Here is a 7,941-nt window from a genome sequence, read left to right on the forward strand (position 1 = left end):
CTGTTGCAAGAATTTGACTTGAAAATTAAGGATAGGAGTGGTTCGCAAAATCTTGTGGCGGATCACCTAAGTCGCCTTGAACACACCAAGGGCGATACCACTCCTATTGATGATTCTTTTCCCTTTGACGGCGTGCAATCAATCTCGGAAGTCATTCCTTGGTATGCGCCAATAGCCAATTACTTGGTATCACGCACCTTCCCTCCTAATCTTCCCAAGTACCAAAAGGATAAGCTAAAAAGCGAATCCAAATACTATGTGTGGGATGACCCATACCTTTGGAGATGTGGTGCGGATCAAGTAATTCGGCGGTGCATTCCACAAATCAAATTCCAATCAATCTTGGAATCTTGCCACTCCTCCGAGGGAGGTGGTCATTATAGACCCCAAAGGACGGAAGAAAAATCCTAGATTGTGGATTTTAGTGTCCAACTCTTTTCAAGGATTCCGCTCTCTTTTGTCAATTTATTCTCAATGTATTAGATTTGGTAATATCTCCAAGAAGAATGAAATGCCTCAACAAACCATGCTATTTTGTGAAATTTTTTATGTGTGGGGCATTGACTTTATGGGACCATTTTCAAACTCTAATGGCTTTCTCTACATTCTACTTAGCGTTGATTATGTGTCCAAATGGGTGGAAGCAATACCCACCCGGAGGGATGATGCTAATATAGTCCTTTCTTTTGTGAGGAATAATATAATTTGTCACTTTGGGTCACCACGAGCAATTGTGAGTGACCAAGGTTCACATTTTTGCAACAAAAGAATGGACGGACTCATCAAGAAATATGGCATCATACATAAAGTAGCCATGGCATATCACTCACAAATGAATGGCCAAGCCGAAGTTTCCAATCAGAAGATAAAGCACATTTTGGAAAAGATTGTGAAACCTAGTAGAAAAGATTGGAGTGCCAAGCTTTCGGATGCACTATGGGCTTACCAAACGGCCTACAAGACGCCAATTGGCATGAGCCCCTTTTGGTTGGTATATGGCAAAGCTTGCCACTTACCAGTGGAAGTAGAGCATAAGGCATATTGGGCCATCAAGGAATGCAATCCAAGCTTAGGAAGGGCCGGAACTAAGAGAAAGCTACAGTTGGAGGAATTGGAATGTTTGAGATTAGAAGCCTATGAGAGCTCTCTCGACTTTACAAGGAAAGGATGAAAGTCGTACATGACAAGAACATAAGGATAAGGGAATTTAGCGCCGGAGAACTAGTACATCTCTACAATTCAAGACTAAGATTGTTGCCCCGAAAACTTAGGTCAAGATGGGAAGGACCCTATCGGGGAGAGAAAGCGGAACCGTACAGAGTCTACCATTTGTGCCATCCTTCGAGCTCCGACATCTTCAAGGTAAATGGGCACCGCCTAAAGTTGTATCATGGTGAACAAATGAACTGCAACAAGGAACTTGAGATATTCCTTTTGGAAGATGCACCTCATAATAGAGAGAATTGAGCAAGTGACCGTCCAACTTAAGGATGTTAAACAAAAGTGCTAGGTAAAAAACACCCCACCATGGTGAGATCTACCTTTTTATCTCCCTTGTATATAATTCTTCAACTCTTTATTGATTGTGGCTGCTTAGCTATAGAATTGTTTGGATAGAATTTGATTTTGGTTGTTTTAGATAAGTTATTCATGGAAACTTGCATTGATTTGAGTAGGTGGATGGATTGTGTGGCAAAAAACTCCCCATTTTTAGGTATTGCATAGAGTTTTGGGTGTTTTTGACCCTTTTGGCTTGCTTGGCCACTGATTTATGATAGAAATGCTTGTCTTCATGACCACCCAAAAAAAAAGGGGGGCGGGGATCTGCGTGAGCGCGTGTTAGACGCATCCGCGTTGATGGCCTTTGCAGCCTGTGGTACATTCATGTAGAAAGTCATGCGACACTTGAGCCAGCTCTAAGCCCCATGCCTAACCCTTTCACGCGTGTGCAGACCTGGTGCGCACGCGTCAATAACTCTGCATACAAATCCACGCGTGCACGCACCTGGCGCGCACGCGTCAATGGTGCTGCCTGTATCCTTAGCACATTCCTCCCGAGAGTTAGGCAAAATTTGGGCGAACATTATGCCTTGCGCCTAACCTTGCTCGTGCGTGCGTGCACCTTGCGCATCCGCGCCCTTCTGCTATTTTGCGGATCGACGCGTGAGCGTCCATGACGTGTCCGCACCGATTGCCTCACTCACAATCTTGGTACAACTCTCCCAAGAGTTGTGCAACCATTGCGCCAACCTTATGCTAGTCGCACGCCTTCACCGATGCGCAGGCGTACCTGCCACTTGCATGCCCCTCTGCTTCAAACTAATCCGCACGCACACGCACCGTGCGCGAACACGTTGCCCCTGCTGCTGCCAATTCTTGATACATTTCTCCCGAGAGTTGAGCAAGTTTTGGGCTAGCATTGTGCCACCAGCACAACCAGACTCACGCGTGCGCGCACCTCACGCGTCCGTGTCTATCCCTCTCTTGCTTTCTGCGTGTCTGCACGGCCAACGCTTCCCCATCAATGGGTCTTTCCGCCCACCGCGCGTGCGCGTCGATCTTTCGACGTAAACACATCATAGCGCGCCTAGTTTCAAAACTCTCCACCCCCTCTTCTCTTATTTCCATCTTCTTCTTCAACTCTTACATTCTCCACTTCCTCTACCACCATTATCAACCTTCTCCGCCGTATCTCCGGTGGCCACCACATCTGGCAACCACCACTTCCGGCGGTCCCACACTCATCTCTCCCCTTCCTTCTCCACTTTTCTTCTCCTCTCCCACTCACATTCCCCATCACCATCCTCTCCCTCTCAAGGTACTCTTACCTCCCCTTTTTCTCGGTTTTACTTCTTTCTCTTTCTTTCTTTAGTTGCATTTCTTGCTTTCTTTCTTAGTTAATTTCTTGTTAATGCTTAGTTACTTGTTTGTTTTTCTTTCCTTTCACTACTTTCATGGGTGTCGTGGGTCAAGATTTCCCTTGCTTTAGTGGGTTAACTTGTCGTATTTGATTTTCTTGCCATATGTGGTGCTCTATGATGATTGCTAATGCTCTGTGGGATGCTACATTGTTCCATTTCCCCCATTTGTTCATTAATTAAGGGATGTGATAAACCTCATTTTTAGGGTTTATCTTGTGTTGAATTTAGAGGGTTTTGTCAACTTTTCTCCCACGTATCCAATGAAATAGCATGGTTTTGTAAATTCTCCTTTAATTGTGCTTAGGAGTGAAAACATGCTTTGTAGGTCTTAAAATAGCTAAATTTAATTCACCTTGATTCCATTAGATGCCCTGATGTATTTGCTAAGTGATTTCAGGTTTAGGAGGCAAAGATTGGATTGAGGGAATGAAGAAAAAGCATGTAGAAATGGAGAACTCATGAAGAAATGAAGGAATTGAAAAGTTGTCATGCCCGACCTCTTCACACTTAATCGACCGTAACTTGAGCTACAGAGGTCCAAATGAAGAGGTTCTAGTTGCGTTGGAAAGCTAACATCTGGGGCTTCAAAATGATAAAAGATTTGCGATAGTTGCCACGCGTCTAGGGATACGTACGTGCACTGTTCACATACACACCGATGTTGCACGTGACTCACTAAAGTGCAACTCGTGGCCAGCGATTTCTGGAGCATTTTGGGCCCAATCAAACTCATTTCTGATGTTATTTACCATTAGTTTAGTTTAGTTTTGGAGGAAAAGTTAGTTTTAGAGAGAGAATCTCTCTTTTCTCTCTAGGATTAGGATTAGGCTTAGGATTATGTTAATCTCATCTTAGATCTAGGTTTAATTCATGCTTAGATTTACTTTTTCTTTACAATTTCTTGTTTCTCTGCTCTTCCTCTCTCTAATTTTGTATTTCATTCTTGTAATTATTTACTTTATTGTTGATGCACTCTTCCTTCTTCTATTTTCCTTTAATGCCATTTGAGGTAATTCATGTAGATCTTATTTTCTTTGATTGTTGTTGTTAATTCTTTGCAATTAGTTGTTGTTAGATTTTATTCTTGTTGTTGATTTACTATGCTTTTCCTGTATACCTTCAAAGTGTTTGATAAAATTCTTGGATGGATTTTAGAGTAGAATTTTATGCTCTTAGCTTGGAGAGGTAACTTAGGAATTCTTGAGTTGCTAATGTCCAAGTAATTGATGATTGGGAGCCATTGACTCTAGTTCTCATTAATTCAATTAGTGGAGAGCTAGAACCTATGGACTTGAATTGATATAGCTCATTTAACTTTCCTTTACTAGTTAGAGGATGATTTAATGGGGTTGATCCTTGCCAATTCTCATATTGTGGTTAGTGATTAGGATAGAGATCCTTGACCACCAACCCTTGCCAAGACCTTTTAGCTATTAGTTTACTTCTTTGCCATTTATCTTTCATGTCTCTTATCAAAACCCCAAACATAACTCATAACCAATAGCAAGACACTTTATTGCAATTCCTAGGGAGAACGACTCAAGGTTTGAATACTTGTGTTTATAATTTTAGGGGTTTGTTACTTGTGACAAACAAATGTTTGTATGAAAGGACTATTGTTAGTTTAGAAACTATACTTGCAATGACATTTCAATTGTGAAATTCTAGACCACACAATATTACTCTCATCAGGATGCACACCAAGTGTTTGATGAATGGCACATATGAGTTTTTGTTTCAAATTTGACTTCATGCTTTTCCACTAGTGCTTTTTCTCACTCACTTGCACACTCCTATATGCCTTCAGCCCATCCCTCATCCTTCATTTTACATGCTCATTCCTTAAAACTTGCTTCTTGATCCTTGATGTTTGATTATATGCTTCTCGTGCTATTTAATTGCATGCTTATATCACTTTTACATTACATGCTAGTGACTTGCCATTGTGTTCATTGTTGTCTTCATTACATGTTGCATCTGCCATGTACTTAAGACACTTATTCTCTTATGGCCCACTTCTTCACTTGCATGATTACCATTTTAGGTGCTTCCTTGAGCTTAACACTTCTTCCTTTCCCCACTTTTACAGGATGATCATCAAAAAGGATAAAGGCAAGGCACCAAAGAAACCGGTCACTATGAAGGCACCTCACGGAGCCACCAATAGAGCTAAGCCCTTCCTCAAGAAGCCATGGAGTCTCGTCAATATCAATGCACTAGAGAAGGATAACCCTCCGAGGAACCCAACTAAGTTTCCCAATCGGTACTGTGAGCTCGTATACCCCATGATGATTGAAAGGAACTATCACGCGGAGCCTCTTCTTGCACCTCCGGCTCATGTTGTTCCGTTCGTGATACCCCGCATCGAGCGACGGTAGTAGGGTTTCTCTCATGAGAAAGCCACAGGAGGCCAACTTGTCTTGGGTGGTGGAGTTTCACACTAACTTCCACCTTGCATCCCTTCAGTCGATGTACATGCACCGAAAGCAAGTACCGGTGACCGAGGAGGCTATTCGGCAAGTGCTCAATGTCCCACCGATATCGGAGAATATGGATGGTTATTGTTCCGAGGGTTACCTGAAACGAGTAGCTCGGACGTCTTGGTGAGGCCCGAGGTGGGGGTCAGGGACCCGAGCTTGATATGTGGAGTGGTTGGTGGTTGTACCTGCAATGACACTCCGATGCTTAAGTTAGCATGGGTCCAAGCAGATATTGAGTAGAATTAGAGTATGAGTTATACCTGGGTGCTCCAGTGTATTTATAATAGTTGGCCGTGATCTTCCCTGGATAAGATATTCTTATCTTATCTTTATCTTTTGGGAGTTTTATCTCTATCTTTGTGGAACCGCCTTTCCTAGGCCTTTTCGGCCTTTAGGTTTTGGGCTGCGTTCCTTTTGATGGGCCTTCTTTAGCTTTTGCTATCCGAGGTCCGACCTCAGGTGTAGGCCTTGGGACGAGGTCGGACCTTTCATGGATTTCACCGAGTTGAAGGAGCTCGGTCAGGGTATGAACAGTTATCAACAACTCTTGCGCCAACGCGATGACTTTGAGTTTGTCTTCGATTGGGATGCCACTATCCGGGTCATTGCCATCCCGGATGAGATTTGGATCCGCGGGAGTATGAGACCCCGGCCCAAGGGTATTGATGCACGATATCTCACTGTGGAAGCTCAGGCATGGGCTAAAATCTTAGCCCATTATGTGCTTCCTATCACACACGGGTCATCTATCACTGCCGAGCTAGCCTTATTGATTTGGTGCATTCTCACCAAGCCAATTAACATCCTATCTCTCATCCGTCAAGCCATGGGACGCCTCCATGCCAAGGGCAACTTACCCTTCCCCGCTTTGGTGACCGAGTTAGTAGCGGTGCCGGTGTCTCACGCGAGACTAAGGACCGGAGGGCCAGGGTCCCAGTTGAGGGAAATGTTGTTCCAACAGGGAAATATCTCAAGCCCCCGGCGGACACTGGTAACCTTATCCTAACCATCCCTGCGGGCATCTCTGCTACCTCATCTGCACCACCGAGATCAACCCACCAACGCATTAAGGATCTCCATGATGGCTGGAATTCACTACCGACATATAATGAATCCATTCTTTCGCAAGCACACCAAATTGTCGTCAAGTAATAACCCACAATGGAGTGGGATCGTATCTACAGAGATTAATTGGATTAAGCAAGCGATAGTTGATTAATTATCCTAGTTAGACGATTCAATTTTGAGTGATAAGCAACAAGAAAAGTAAATGACATAAAAGTAAAGGAAAGCAATAAAGCGCAACAAAGTAAATGGCAAGGAAAGTAAAGTACAAGAAAGTAAAGTGCTGAAAATGTAAAGTGTAGAAAATGTAAATAACCACAAAGTAAATAAAAGAAAGAAAGATAAAATAAATATTGGGATCAAGAGATATTATATTCTCTAAATTAATTGATTTCATTTCATCTTCAATCATGCAACTCATTGACCTCTTGGCAATCATGATTGATTGAGCCCCGATTCCTTGGTGACTCAATCCCTCAAATCTTGATCAATAGCCAATTCCTTAGTTTAATTTCTCATGAGAAGAGATGAAGCTTGTTCCCTGATTATACCATACATCCTCATAGGTCCAAGTAGAGGGAGAATTATTTGTCACCATATCCAAATACCAAAATCCAGATCCTACTCGAGTGTGAGAAAGGATTTCAAGCATGGTTTTATGATTCCTTTTCCAAGGTTCTCTTAAAACCCAAATACATTCAATCTTTTTTCTAAGATAATTGAATGCTAGAATGAAGAACGAAATCCCTTCTAGTAAATCAAAGAGAGATGAAGAGGAGAAGAAGAATAAAAACAATCAATCCATTGAAAAACAATAGAGCTCTCTTTCCCAATGGAAAGAGTTACTAAAATATTTACAAGTAAGAAAATGGAAGAAGAGAAGAGAATGGTAGGAAGGAGGGTCCAAAGACTCACTCCTCCAAATGTGTCTAGCCTAATAGATAGCTCCCCAATTCTATGAAACTAAGGCCTTTATATAGGCTCTCTTAAATTACAAACTTAAATGAAATTAAAAGCAAATTACAATGAAATGAAAATAAACTATTCTAGATGATTCTTATGTCCTTGATTGGTTGACAATTATGGCTTGAATGAGAGTTGGAGTAGGCTTGGTTGAAGGTTGGGGGGTTGCAGGAAGAAGTTGGCGTGTGGTTCCAAGTGCCACTCCCACTTGATTTTGCCCTTTGGGGTATGACCCACTTTGCAATGTTGAAAATATGAAGTTGGTTGGGCCTCAAAATTAATGTTCACTATAAAATATTATATATGGTTGGAAAGCCCTGGATGTCAGCTTTTCAATGCCATTGGAATCAACTCATTTGGATCTCTATAGCTCAAGTTATACTCATTTGAAGGTGACTAGGTCAGTTTGTCAGGTAGCCCGGCATGCCACTTGAACTTCTGGCATGCCACGCCACATATGTTGTGAAACTAGCGTGCCACGCCCTCAAAGATGCACTAAAATCTCTTCTCTA

Source organism: Arachis duranensis, chromosome 10 (genome assembly GCF_000817695.3).
Source record: "Arachis duranensis cultivar V14167 chromosome 10, aradu.V14167.gnm2.J7QH, whole genome shotgun sequence".
Taxonomy (NCBI): Eukaryota; Viridiplantae; Streptophyta; class Magnoliopsida; order Fabales; family Fabaceae; genus Arachis; species Arachis duranensis.